This window comes from Plectropomus leopardus, chromosome 22, assembly GCF_026936395.1.
Source record: "Plectropomus leopardus strain MGB_pleo_1.0 chromosome 22, ASM2693639v1, whole genome shotgun sequence".
Classification (NCBI taxonomy): domain Eukaryota; kingdom Metazoa; phylum Chordata; class Actinopteri; order Perciformes; family Serranidae; genus Plectropomus; species Plectropomus leopardus.
In genome coordinates, this window is record NC_142197.1 from 11,888,577 (window position 1) to 11,902,751 (window position 14,175).

At 40.4% G+C, this 14,175-nt stretch overlaps 1 long non-coding RNA gene across 2 annotated transcripts in view; it reads right to left on the reverse strand.

The window, feature by feature from the left end:
- The window catches only part of LOC148185873 (uncharacterized), a 152,228-nt gene that overhangs the window by 44,594 nt on the left and 93,459 nt on the right, over positions 1-14,175 (reverse strand). For both annotated transcript variants that reach the window (XR_015775506.1, XR_015775505.1), the window contains exon 5: positions 11,732-11,895. This is a non-coding gene — a long non-coding RNA (uncharacterized LOC148185873). The remainder of the gene's footprint in view (positions 1-11,731; positions 11,896-14,175) is intronic.

Sequence of the window (14,175 nt, forward strand, 5' to 3'; positions counted from 1 at the left end):
GACATGATGCAACCCAGGTCATTATAATATCGAGAAGGCAAATATCTGCTGCCAAAATAATTAGGAGACAGGAGCACTGGCAAAGATTAGTTGAACCATCTTCCTCTTGAAGCCAATCTAACAATCTTGAGACCATTCAGGAAATGACAAAGGGAAATCCCTGCCTCTAAGCACATATAAGTCTACAAAGCTTAGCTGTACTTCTGCAGTAAACACAGAACTAGTTTATTTTACTCTACAATCTCCATAATTCATAAATCCTAATCATATCATAAATCAAAAGCAGTCAAAACGTTTTAATGTTCTTTTTTCTTTTCAAGTGGCAGCTTCGTTATCTCACAAAACACACAGCTTCCATTTCTGAATTTTTGCAACATCAGGTCAGCCTAAAAGTTAACATCGTGTTTAGCAGAGTTCAGCGTAATGACATTCATTACTATTCATTTAGCCACCATTCTCCAAAGCTTCAAAATTTGTCATGTTTTTATGTCCTAGAAGAAAATGTTAAAATCACTTGAGCCTGTGTTAATCATAGACCTTATTTCAACCAAAAACCTATTAAAAAACCCACTAACTTTAAGACGAGGGAAGTAAATGTGCAAAAACACTGACCAAAATATGACTCTTTTAGGACCTGCACCACTCTGTACAGCATATCACTACCCTAGTACAACAAGGCCATCTTAAAATACCTTCCCTGAGAAAGACAGGACTGTAAAAGTCAAAGGGTAAGCTAAAAAAAGACACAAAAATGGAAAACAAGAGTGACGGATGAGGAAATCAAAAGTTCTGTGCAGCAAAGGAGGGCAGGGAAGGTGTGAAGTGTAGAAAACAGAGTGACAACCTGCTGGAGGGGTATGCCCATGGACCGGAGGCTGCGGGACTGAGTGGCTGACGGGGATGAGAGATTGAATTGGCCCAGTGTCACCCTCCATATACCATCCAGTGAACTGGGAGTAATGGGTGAGAAATAGAAAGGGGGAAGGTGGAAGCGGAGAGAGAAAGAGTGAGGGAGAAGGAGGGAGGGCCGCCAAATGTCACCCTAATTTTCTGACTAGTGAGGTGGGAATAATGGAGGGGAGGAGAGAGGTAACTCTGAGGGGTGATGGGGTTGAGAGAGATTGGATGGAGGTAGCAAAGGGGGCAGGATGATAGAGAGTTGGCTATGATTGCGTCACACCAGGGGTGGTTTTCCACACTCCCATGATCACCACAGCCCCTTTCACCTCGGACCCCCACCCCGGCATCACATCAACACACACTGATGTGGCCATGAGAAAAAAAGATTAGAAATTCTGTCCACGTGGACAGTGATGGACAGAAGAGGAGGAGAAGAGTTTGGTGCTGCTGAGGCCATTAGTGTTAGAGGGCATGAGAGGTTACGGGATTGGATAATCAATAAGGCTGAACCTGAAGCTTTAGGTAGCTGAACCCAAATTCATCCCCTGGCCACCTCAGCTTAAAAGACTTATCTTCAAGACAAGAGAATATTAGATCTACTGTCAACAGAGCAATTCAGAAGATTAATATCACTCAGATCACAGCTTTTACCACGAAAGACATGTTTGAGTAACAGGTCCAGGTAGCAAACTAATGTTAAAGAAAAAACAGGATTGTACACACAGCTCAGTTATCTTGCAGTACAAAAACACTTCAAGTTTAGTAATGGTTTGGCCTTGCTAATGGTGCCCACCTATCTCATGTTTGTGATGTATCTCTAATGCTCATTGGCTTCGGGCATGAAGATGGCTGAGGAGAAGAAGGGGATTTAATTTGAGATTCAGAAGCCTTATTCTGGAGAAGGTGCAAAGATCTTTAATCCTTTCATAATATTTCTCACTTCTACTTTTTTCCTGTTTTTCTGAAGGTTGCAGTATCTCAAAAGTCACTTATCTGTTACTGCTCACACTGTTTTTTCACATTTTTTTTCCAATTATATGGTGAAAGTATGACCCAACCTGTATACCACTTGCCCCAACCACTTAGCCCTTACCCCTCCATTTTGCCAGGTTGATTAATTTTCTAATTTTATTTTTATTGTTTTTTAAAATTAAAATGTATATACCGTTCAGCTATTAATTGCACCACACTCTCTGAGCACAGAGCAAGTGTAGGCACAAACGAAGCCAGGGGCATGTCTAGGGAGTGGCCTGGGGTGGCAAGGGCCACCCCTGAAATCTGACTGGCCACCCCATTATGATAGGCTATCTGCCCAGTCAGTTTGAATAGTAAACTGAATTTTAGTTAATAGGTGAAAGTCAGCCTGAATCCTGAGAGGCAGTGTAGTAGTGTCTAGCCTGAAAAAAATTTACAAATAAATTAATACAACAAAGTTTTTTCAGACTGGCATAATTACTTTAATTTTTTGGCACTTCAATTTTCCACTTCATACTTGCTATTGTATTTTGTACTTTTGAAGAAATGATTTGAAGTATAAAAAGTATGAGTTTTATTATTAAGTATGAAAGTTTTATTTGACATTTTTATGTTGTCTCTCTGTTGTTGTTGTTGTTGTTGTTGTTAGTAGTAGTAGGTTTATTTATCTTTTTTTAAACATTCAATCAAACATTCAATTAAATATAATCAACAAATATATATTTATTTAGGTCTATTTATCTTTTAAACTAAACTATAAACAGGAATGTAAGACACTGCAATGTTGGTAAATAAAGTAAGTCTGAAAGTCTTAAGTCAGTGTCCCACTTGGGCTTTGCCAGTAAAAATAAAACTTTAATGTTGATTAAGCTGGGTCTAAATGTTTGCTTTTTCTTGCGTCTGCAGCAACTGCTCCTCTCATCCAGTTATCTGATCTGATCCACTGTGACTGAATCGACTGATCAACTACCCAGCCTGTGACTCAAACTCTACAAACTGCTGCTGAGTGAAAAAAAGCATCTCGTGAGGAGATAATTCAAAATGAGTGTTATGAGAAATTATTGGCAAGATGGCTGCACAAACAAAAGAAACCCACAACTGTATCATTGTTTTTTCCAATACGACAGTGCCAAAAAAATCCTTTTAATAATGTCACAAGATGCCAGAAAACTGTTAGTGAAACATCTGGTTATTGCCTGTGAGGTTTTCGGATTGAGGTTTTTTTGTGGTTGCTGACATGTGGATAACTGGCTGCAGCTTCGGCATGATGGATGGTTGGTGATAACAGTGCAGCTTGGACACTGGCTGACAGGTCTAATTTCAGGAGAGGATTTCGAGATATTGACAACTGTACGCAAACAGATGGGAGCAATTACCGATATTAGTCCATTCTCCTCCTTCTGTTCTGTCTTGGTAAACATTTGTGTTGCTAGTTGGTAGCAGAGATAGAGTGGGAACAGACAGATTCAATGTTATAGGCAGAAACACCCTTAATACTACAGATGGAGAAACAAATCTGAGCCTGTCAAAAGGTTTCAGAACAAAGAGTCTGAACACTGAGGCAACCTTCAAGCTGAGACAAGGTGTCTGCTGGAGTCAAATCAGTCAGTACAAGAAAGTGTGTGATAATTTCTCTTCAGGGCAGATTCTTGGATCTAAATCCTATCAAATGGCTCCTCATGTTTTCTTCACAAGAAGCTAATATGAATGCAAAACTGCTTAAAAGAATACCTTATCCTCTAAATGACCATTTGTTTAACAGTTACTCACCCCATGCGGTTTTGAATTCGTGAAGAAAACTGCTTACAAAGTATCTGGTCATATGCTCAGTAGTTCCTGTGTGTCTACAGGTATCAGACTCTTATTTTACTGCTTTTATGACAAAAGTAATTTTACCAACACAGGCGCTGCTGGTCTACTGCTGCCTCAGTCAGTTAGTTTATATTTTTGTGTCTTTGATGTTTTGAAGTGAAAGTTCAGATTCACCAAAATCACACAATCCATAAAAAACTCACCGGTCAAAGCAGTGGTAGACCAACAGCTCCCATGTTCAGTGAGGTAAAATTACTGTTTTTTTCAGTGAAGTCTGGCTTTGAAGAGGGTGTAGATAAGTTTCAAATTCCATTTAGTTCCCTGTTGGACAGGGCAGTCTGTTTGGGAGGTACTGAGAACACAACTGGATAAATCAGACTTAGATTATACTGCATGAGTTGTGTGAAAGTTTGAAAAAGAATGTGTCAATATTGTCTTGCTGTTGTTAAACATGGTCACCTATGACTTAAATTCAGCAATAATTTTATCGGGTTTTGGATTCTTTGTTAACCAGAGGCATGCCAGAAAACAGTTTTTTCACAAATTCAGTGGAACACGGGGTAAGAAATTGATAAACTAATGGTCAATTGGTGGGTGAAGTATTTCTTTAACATGATGAGTTCCGTTTATGCTTAAACAGTGTTTTTGATAGGTGACTGTTACCAAACTACATCTCTGACACCTCCTCTCCAGCTGCAACCTCCTTGACCACCACAATCTGATCAATCAGCTGCACGACACAGGGTCTAGACACATCATGCTATGCTAAACATTCCCACTGAATTACACAACCCTGCCTCTCCCCATGCAAACACACATGCACACGCAGCATGTTCTGAAGTCTCTCCTTTACTGGCTCCACAAATCTTTTCCCTATTTCAGCTCCTAATCAATAACAACCATGCGATTCCTTCTAAACTGCACATTTGCTCCCCGGGCTCCAGCACCATATGCTCTCACCGCAACACAAATTACCATAGCTGTGTGAGCCTATACAACACAGTGAATTGATTATCTGGTTGAGAAGTATATTGAATTTAATATTACTTTATTGTCCGCTTGCATGTCCAACACGTTCTTCCTGTTGATAATGGATTATAGCTTTGCAACAGAGCGGTATGATTCAAAAAATCCCCTACTCCATAAACATGGAAACATGTATGAGCTACAGGAAGAAGAAATGGTTTCAGGCTGTAATTGATTTGGCTCAACACTGTGATAGATGTGCATTTTATTGCTCTTCCTCGTGTCAGAATTTCAATCCAACACAAAACACCCTTTAGCTATGACCTACACAACTACAATCAAAACAATATGGAAATAAATTAAACTTTCTGTTTGTAGAGTTTTTCCACATTTGTAGCTCATGTGTAAAAGCACTGTGATTTTACCATTTGTATTAATGCAACATGACTTGTTGCATGTGTTTGCCCTTATGAGGACAGTTCACCCCAAAATAAAGAATGCATATTTTTCTTCTTAGCTGTACTGCTACTTTTTGATCTAGATTGTTTTGGTGTGAGTTGCTAAGTGTTGGTGATATCTGCCATACAGATGTCTGCCTTCCCTTGAATATGATGGAACTAGATGGCACTCAGCTTGTGGTGCTCAAAGCATAAAAAAATCCATTTAAAAAACTTAACAGCATTCTTTCTTTTTAGAAATCATGACCTGGTTACTCAAGACAATCCACAGATCTTGTTATGAGCAGTTTCATATACTGTATGAACTATTTTCTCTGTACCGAACATAGTCGCCAGGCAAATCACCACACAGAAGGAAGTGTGCATCTACTGCTAGCTCATCTAGCACCGCAGAGCTCGCTAACAACAGTTCAGCCGAGAAGGACACCATGAATGTTCACATCTTGCACTGTCTTGATCATAAGCCTCTCATCCAGGAGAAAATGCACACTTGTTTCTGCAGGTAGTTTAATAGAAAGAAAATTGTTCCTACATGAAATTGCTCACAACATCTGTGGATTATCTTGAGTAACTGGGTCAGTATTTCTAGCAAAAGACATTTCTGTTGAGTTTTTAAAATGTATTTTTTTGGTGTTTTGAGCACCACAAGCCAAGTGCCACCTTGTTCCATTACACTGGAGAGACTGCTGACATTTCTCAGGCCGATATCTCCAACAGCCTGCAAACTTACGCCAAAATATTTAGACTGATGAATAGCACTACAGGAAAGAGGAAAAAAATGATGTTACCTCCATGCATTAGTGTAATAGTGCATTAGTGATAACATTTGTGCAATAAAATTTTCAAAAAGGTATTCAGATAATATTCTGCTGTTAAGCATAAAGTCAAACCCTATCAATGATAATGTCTGGAAAAAATAAAATCATTCATCAGTCATTGTCAAAGGACTCGGTGTTTCTGTGAGCTGCTCCTGCGAGGCATTAGACAAAGGGCAGCCCTCTATCATAGTCAGCCACCTGTGGGCTTTTGTCACTGGCTCGGTCATACTTCTCATTCCCACCCTGTTAGCCTGTCTACAATGGACAGGAGCCCATCAGCTGGCCTCAGTGCTGGCCTGTCTTCGTGGGCCCACTGCTGCACGATACACAAAGCACAAGGCTGCCAGGCACACTCACACAGAGAAGAACACAAATACCCTCCACCCCAAATAAATAACACACCATACATGAACAAAGCTGTGCACGTTTTCACAGCTTCTCCAGCACCAACATTATGAATATGAATAACCCTCGGGCCCAGATTTTAGCAGCCTGTGCCATTCTGTGCTGCATTCAAGCCCTCAAGATGTCAACACAGAGACAGAAGGGCAAACTGAGAAACAAATCTGACGACACAGTGTGGCCCTGCAACTGGCTATAAGCACTAGGCAGTGATCGGGGGCTAAGAGAAAGCTTGTCCGAGCATTGTACCAATGCACTTCATTTAGCAGAGGGAATCTGAAACAGCACAGTGACTTACATGCAGTTTGTATGCATGTGGCAAACTAAAAGTTTCAATTTCAAGAGGCTGACTTGTTGGTGGACTTGTGACGACAGCTTGCTGAGAGGGCACAGATTGTAGAGGCGTAGAAACGATGGCAGGAAGATCGTCCTCTAATCCAATTCAGCAGCAGCCATTTGAATAATTGATGTGGGGACATAAATTGGTCCATTCCAGATGTCCCCTGCTCCCTTAATCAATACTGATTCCCTTAATCAATGGTTGGCTGGCCAGCCCAAGGCTTTGGCTGTTCTCCCCCCACGCAGCCATGAAGCAGCCAAAGCTTCCCACAGTCCGAGTCACAGGTGGTTGGCTGCAAAGTGGCTGTTTGCGGTGATAGGCTCTGGGTAATTGAGGCTCTTACCCGGCGGGGTTGGGTGGAGAGAGGGGCAGTGGGGACTGCAGATTGGTCTGGTGTCTAGAGGTGGCACATGGCTTCCACTGGGAAATGACTGCACAGAGACTGCCTTGAAAAGAAAACTTTCGTGGACAGACTGATTCATTCAAAGACAGTTGGTAGCTTGAAAGAGTGATAGTCGACTGTCTTGGAGATGGGGGAAAGGGCATGGAGTGACTCTCATATTGCTGCATAAATAACCTGAACCTGCTCATTTCCATGCTAATAATCTTCAACCGTAACCACTGACAAATGTGCAGTACACACACACGAGCAGATAATGGTGGGCAGAGGGAGCTGAGTGCCAGGATGCCAGGACAGAGTGGAGCACAGCAGTGTGTGACAGCTGGGTGGCACAGCTGGGGGAGACAGATAACCCTCAGCCTGTAGGAGCTGACAAAACAGCCACATCCCTCCTCAGAAGACTGAACATAACTTCACCTGGCTCTGCTCTCTCTCTCATCCCCCCTCTGTACCCGTCGCTCTTGTTGTCCCTCTAAATGCCTCTCTCTTTAAAGCTGCCTCTCATTTTCTGCCTTCACAATGCTCGCGCCCGTTACATCCCTCACCCTTTCAATGTCCTCTTCATATCAGTCTCTATTCCAAATGTTCCCTGCGGCTGACAGGACACCGTCAGAGTACACCTAGCCAGAGTGGTCCTGAGGCTGTCAGCAGGACATTGCAATGATCCATCAATGTTCTCTCTCTTTTTGGCCAAAAAGCACATCTCTGTATACTTCAGACTCACAACACATCAACAGGTGGAAAGTACAGGAAGTAAATTTGTTACAGAACAGCACAAAGAACAGCAATCAGAAGACCTCAACATGCTTTAGTTAACTTGAGCAAACGTGCTGCTGATGAGGAGGGCTACATTCATCATTTTACTAATAAACCAAAGCTGTATAAATCGATTTGTGGTCACTAGGAGTCGAAAAACTCATGTCATAGTGTCACCTTAGAAAGTTGTGATGGATTATTTGCTTGAAAACAAATATCTGTTTACACATCCATCAGAACTATGTTTGCATTCATCACAGCTTGTCAACATTAATCATAGTGTGGTGGTTTCAGCCAGAGACTCAGAAAAATAACAAGGTCCTCAGTAGAGTTAAATGGATTTCCAGTTTTGCTGGTCCAGCGCAGGGTACAAACAATTTGACTTAGTAAAAGTCAGAATGCTAAATCCAACTTGTATTGTACTAGTAACAACCAGTATGACAAAATCATATATCATATCATATCATATCATATCATATCATATCATATCATATCATATCATATCATATCATATCATATCATATCATATCATATCATATCTGTGTACACTATATGTGGAATATTTTCTTTGCTTTACTTTACAGTTACCAATTCAGGATAGAAACTTCCACTGCTCTACAAAGTAAAATTCCCGTTTTTGGCAATGGCGTCTTATGGCTTTGAGATAATGACTTCACCTCCCTGTCGAAAAAAGGCTTTCAGATAGCAACGTAAAGTAGTTAAAAGATTCTAAATATAACGTACACTAAGATATATAGATGATATTGAGGCTGCATTTGATCAGCGTTGTTTCATTTAATGTATGTAACATGGGGGGGCTTTCTCCCTGGAGTAACTTTAAACACATATTGCTGTTTGGCCTATAGATATAGACATTGAAATTGTAGCAGAAGGTATGATGTCAATACAACTATCAACAGATCATTTTCACCATCTATTCTTGCTTAGAATTACACACACCACACAGAAAAAATAGGCAACATGAACTATGAGTGACCCTTTCATATTACACAGTCATTGAGCTCAATGTAAACTGAATACTCATTGCAGGCTTAAGACTGAACATCTAACAAATCATGCCTTTATTGTGACTTGCACAGATAATATCCTTCTATACTGGTTATTGTAGTCAGTCAGAAACATTACAGTATACCAGAAGTCTGGTAAATACTGCAGTATGACTGCATAATACTGCTCATTCTAGCTAATTGTAAACTGTAGCACACCTGATATGCCTTTTGGTTTTAAAACAATAGACTCGTGACAATATATAAGCATGTGTTGTACATGTTTGTCTATGATATAATGTTCAATAACAACTCTTCTCTCTTAAATATGGCCCTTGGCTCTGAAGCAACTGTTTGGAGCTGCCTGGCTCTCTGACAGCATCCTTGGAGGGAGGTGTTGCCATAATCGATTTACACAGCAATCACAGATCTGCACGCAGCGACCTTCAACAAGTCCTTGAACACAATCTCTCTCTGCTGATCAAAAGCCATCAGCAGCAAGTGATTAATGAATTGGTTGTTTATGTGCGCATTTAAAGTCACAATAACAGCAATTTGTCAATAGCGTAGCTGAGGCAGTGATTGCAACACTTGTGTCTGATGGGATGAAAAGAGGCTACATTATGTCTGGCTGTCTTCACCGGCAAATGTCACGCAAATCACTCTGAATTTCGGGGAATGAATGGGAGAATGAGGATGTGACAACTGTAAGAGTTGGAATGCAAAACGCACACAGGAGGAAAGAGAGACAGTGCAGGGAGGCTGTTTCTTTTGAAGTTATTAAACATTTAAGATTGAAACTGAGTCCCTTTTATAAAAAGCAGCTGCAGCAATTAAACCTGAGCTGTCTGAACCGCGAACTGCAACAAACTCACGGTTGAGCCACATTATTTGTGACTGCGGTAGAAAAGCTGTCAATTTCATAGTGGTATTTCCTCCCATATCTGTGCTACATAAATCCCTATAATGTCTGGCGTTTATTTTACTGGCTACCCACAGGGGGAAGAAAAAAAACAGGCTGAAAGCTTGCTGTATTCTGTCAAGGAGGAGATATGGTGGAGCGAGACACTTGTTGTGAGACGCTCGCTCACTGTCAGTATCCATCTGTTTACCTCACTGCCAAAATGGTGGTGGTGATGGAAAACAAGCATTCTTTTCAAAGGCCATTAAAAATGAATGAGGAGAATGAACAGATCACAGAGGGCTTTCCAAAGCACCACTCAGGCCATTTTATGCCTCAGGTTGAGAGATCACCCCTCACACTGTAAAACATCTCGCTATAACAAGATAATACCAAATCCCCCGCTGCTCCAAGACAGCAACACACACACTCCGCTAATGAGCCAAGCAATTAACTTCCAAACGTGCAACAAAACTTTGTCACCAGGGAGATAAACAGACCTGCTGTCTGTGTACGGAGAAATATAAATGATTGCAACTCTTGTTTTAATCAGTCTAAAGAGGGGGGAGCGAGTGGGAGGACGAGGTTTGGGACTCAATCTGCTAATCGATCATCTTGACACAGGTGCTGACAACCTGTCATCGGGTGGTGACAGTGTTATGTCCAACAGCTCGTCACATGAGAGTATGTGACAGGTCTGGTGTTGGGTTTGACTCTTAATGGGCCCTCGGGTCACACCGCAGCCTGCAGTGCCATTTAGGGGTCCAGAGGTCGCAGTCTGGTCTACCAAACACACACAGCCTCTGCGGTAACCAGGGACATCATTGTCAGTGGGCAGGGAGAAGGTGTGTGTGCGTGGAGTTTGTGTCTGTGTGCCGTGACAGTGTGCAGATGGAGGGGGCTGTCTGTAAGGGAAAAAGAACAGATTGACGGAGCGGAGAGGGAAATGCACTTTTCAAATGTCACCTTGCCTTGCCACCCTTTACGTTGAGAGAAAGAACGGTGTGAAATAGAGCACCCAGAGAAAATAGCTCGAGGAAAGAAGACAGAACATTTTCGTTTTTAGAACTTCATGGCCCATACTAAGTGGGAAATAAAACTCAGATTCTCCAAGCTGTTTTCTACCTTTTGTTCCAGTGTTCATTTTTTTTAAATTGCTGTATCTGTTAAACTGTAACTATCCTGTTATATTTTATGAGCTTTAGTACCTGTGAATTTACTTGTGCATAGGAATTTTGCAAAGCAGTTCTTTTGATCTTTCCATCTCTTGACACAGCAACATTAGGCCAAATACTTACTTGTAATACTTTCAGATGTAGTCACATGCACACATTTAAATAATTGTTAGTGTTTTTAATTTAAATGCATGGGGATCTGCTGTGTGGAAGAATCAACACAGTCTCATAGAAATATGTGAAATGGACATCGTCTCTTCACTCAGCAACATGTGATGTTACAATTCTGTGCTGGCATGATGAAAGCAATGTTCTGTTTGGTTAGGTTTAGAGAACAGAAAAATACTTGGTGAAGTTTAGGAGAAGGGTGTGGCTTTGGTTAAAATAACTATGTGACGTAAAGTTGTGCATTTCACGTAGTTACATAAAGTACCCACATAAAGCACTTTGCATAGTTGCCTAAAGTCTTTTAAGTCAGTGTTTTCTTAGATCTTACTCTTCTTGCCTTTACCTAACCAACCCAACCAATGAAGGCAACAAGTACTAGCCACTCAAAGGGAGAAGGGGGAAGGTCGTTTCTTTGCTATTCTAGGAAAAGTAAATTTGCCTCCCTTTGACACTATGCTGACCTTTTTGCTCTTTATACATACTTCATGTCTCCACCATGGCAAGAAATTCTCATTGAGAATTGTTTTTGTGTTGCCAGCAAGTCATTTCAACACATAATGCATTGTTAAAACGTTTTGTCCATTTCATGTATTTCTACATCCATAACTCGTCATTCTGCTCTTTATTTTAAAAAGTGCAAAAAGTTGTCTTACCTTTAAGCCGGCAGCAGAGGTAGTAACAGTAGGTAGGTAACAGTTACAGCACCAAATATACGTCTGTGTAGGAGTAGCCGCCAGCAGAACGGGAGCTCGGATGGAACGTTTGGCGACCCACCACCAGGAGATTTAAAAAGCATCTAGCAGCATTTAGCAGCAAACTGAAAAAAAGAACAACAACAGCCATAAATGTCCACAAACTTGGGAGACAATAAGGTCCAGGAGCACCTAACATTCTTCGCTGAGGACATAGCCAATTGTCTCTTTTGTTTCCAAAACGCCGGCATGCTTGGTATGGTTTGGTTCTGAATAAAAAAGCAAAGGCCTTGTAATGAAGGCACTTTGTAGCCACCCTATAGCACAGCCTCTCAGTAAAAATGGATTGGGAGACTGGGCTGACAGAATTGCAGCATTAATTGACTGAAAATGACTATAGATTTGTAGTGAATTATTTCTTGCTTTAGTTACCCCAAGGCCCAGTTCTAGGACTGACTTCTTTTCACATCCTCTGACTTTTGACCTTTACCAATGCATATTCCTACCATTTCTCTCTTTTTCTCTTCATCTCTTTCACATATCAAACAAAGAAAAGAAAATTCCAATACATTTTAAAGAGAAAAAAAGTACTTTTACTGGCATAATTTCAAGAATGTAAAGTGATTCACAGTATGTGCTGGTACAACTGACCTTCAAGGCATAGCGGAAAAGCTTTCAAACTCAGAGTGGTGTATATAATGGTGCATAGCAGCTGAAATGATTTGAATATAACATGTGTGGCACAATAGAGTCTTCGACAGAGTGCAACACATTACTGAGAGAGAACCTGATTTTATGGTTCCACTACACACTTAAAAGAACAGGTTGCATTTTCGCATTACTGTGATGAACTGAACTTTAGTAATATCTAAAACACAGGGCTAGCATAAAGTGGGCATTTCTCATGACTCATGGGTACACACAGAACCCATTTTCATTCAGATATCTTGAGGTCAGAGGTTAAGGGACCCCTGTTATATGGGCATATCTTTTTCTGTTGCCAAAATTTAGCCTAACTTTGTGTTATTCCCCCTTACTGAGAAGCTAGCATGGCATGGTTGGTATCACTGGATTTCCAATGTCTTCTAGTGTCCTATGATATTAGTATAATCACTCCAGCGTCTTAAAGATGGGAATCTCGGCCGGCGATGAATGCAATTTAAAAATATTAACACATTAATAATGGACCTCAACCACATCATAGTTAATGCATTAACACGGGACAGTTTTTGTTTAAGGTATTACTGGGCAATTACGTTTTTCAATTAAACTAATGAGGAAATGTTGCTAATGAATGTATCTGGCAAGACACAAAAATTGTTACTGAATTTATTGGCAAAATGTTCATTGAAAATGTATATGATTGATTGATTTCTTTATTTCTGTGTCATGCACACAGTGTGCCCAACCCTCATGGGTTTATAAGACACCAAAATTTCTGTTGCAGCAATCAAATAATTCATCACATTTCAATTCATCACACATCATTTCATTACAGGGATCAAATAATAAATAAATATGTTACAGCTCAGTCTTAAACAAAATATTCTGCCTTCTTTCCCAAGCTTGAACAAGAAACCTTGCAGCTAAAAAAGTTCTCTTCCTGAAGCACAACTCTAGTTTTTCATAATCATCCAACCCAAAGAACTTGGCATAAATTGATGACATTTTAGTAAAAACTACATTTCTCAAGTCATCATACACAGGGCAACAAAACAAAAACTGAACCCCATTCTTAATATCGCCTACATCACACAACAAACAGCCTTTCCTCCTCTGGAGTGGCGTTAAACCTGCCGATCTCCAGAGCTAACAGTAATGTTCCTGAACATAACTGTATATCAGTTATCAGTCAAATGTTCTGTCACAATGTATTTCAGTTGTTTTCTGCCAAAATAAGCAATCTTGCAACACAGTATCCACTAGTGGCAGAATCATGTCCAGAATCATGAATCATTATCATGAGTCATGAGTATGTTTTTGGGTTGTCTGTCCGTCCCATTCTCGTGAATGTTATATCTCACGAACACCTTGAGGGTATTTCTTAAAAATTTGGAAACGTTCAGTTGGACTCAAAAAGCAATTATAGCCATACAACTGGATCATCACAGTGTCACAACAAAAAAACACAAAAAAATCCCATGGCCTCTTAATTTTCTTACCTTCATGTTTGACTCTAGCTAACAGCTGTTAATACGATGACATTTATTTATTTTTCCAGAGAGGCAGAGGTAAAAATAAATACATTTTATTAAATTAAATGCTTGTAACAGTTCAATAAAATCAGTACAAAAAATCAAGAATGCTCATTCAAGTTATCATCCCAACAAAGTCAGGTCACAGAGGACCTATGAATAATTCTAATAGTGTACCCTTTCTTTCATAGGGAAACACCTGGCTGGTGT